The 1112-nt window shown below is 58.8% G+C and overlaps 1 protein-coding gene across 2 annotated transcripts in view; it reads right to left on the reverse strand.

Annotated features, from left to right (window-relative positions):
• sned1 (sushi, nidogen and EGF-like domains 1) overlaps positions 1–1112 on the reverse strand; it is a 145710-nt gene that overhangs the window by 81622 nt on the left and 62976 nt on the right. The window lies entirely within an intron of this gene.

Below are 1112 nucleotides of genomic sequence, written 5' to 3' on the forward strand. Positions count from 1 at the left end.
TCCCACAGCGTCCCACACCACACACCGATGTCCCACAGTGTCCCACACCACACACCGATATCCCACAGCATCCCAAACCCCACACCAATATCCCACAGTGCCCCACACCCCACACCGATATCCCACAGTGTCCCACACCCCACACCGATATCCCACAGCGTCTCACACCACACACAGATGTCCCACAGTGTCCCACACTACATAACAATGTCCCACAGTGTCCCACACCACACACCGATGTCCCACAGTGTCCCACACCACACACCGATGTCCCACAGTGTCCCACACCACATACCAATGTCCCACAGCGTCCCACACCACACACCGATGTCCCACAGTGTCCCACACCCCACACCCCACACCGATGTCCCACAGCGTCCGACACCACACACCGATATCCCACAGTGTCCCACACCACACACCGATATCCCACAGAGTCCCCACACCGATATCCCACAGCGTCCCACACCAGACACCGATGTCCCACAGTGTCCCACATTCCACACCGATATCCCACAGCGTCCCACACCACACACCGATGTCCCACAGTGTCGCACACCACACACCGATATCCCACAGTGTCCCACACCCCACACCGATGTCCCACAGCGTCCCACACTACACACCGATGTCCCACAGTGTCCCACACCACACACCGATATCCCACAGCGTCCCACACACCACACCGATATCCCACAGTGTCCCACACCCCACACCTATGACCCATAGTTTCCCACACCCCACACCCATGACCCACGGTGTCCCACACCCCACACTGATGTCCCACAGTGTCCCACACCCCACACTGATGTCCCACAGTGTCCCACACCGATATCCCACATTGTCACACACCCCACACCGATGTCCCACAGTGTCCCACACCCCACACCGATGAACCACAGTGTCCCACACCCCACACCGATATCCCACACCGATGTCCCATAGTGTCCCACACCCCACACTGATATCCCACAGTGTCCCACACCAATGATCCACAGTGTCCCACACACCACACCGATGTCCCACAGTGTCCCACACCCCACACCGATGTCCCACACCGATGTCCCATAGTGTCCCACACCCCACACTGATATCCCACAGTGTCCCACACC

Source organism: Chiloscyllium plagiosum, chromosome 13 (assembly GCF_004010195.1).
Source record: "Chiloscyllium plagiosum isolate BGI_BamShark_2017 chromosome 13, ASM401019v2, whole genome shotgun sequence".
NCBI classification, from domain to species: domain Eukaryota; kingdom Metazoa; phylum Chordata; class Chondrichthyes; order Orectolobiformes; family Hemiscylliidae; genus Chiloscyllium; species Chiloscyllium plagiosum.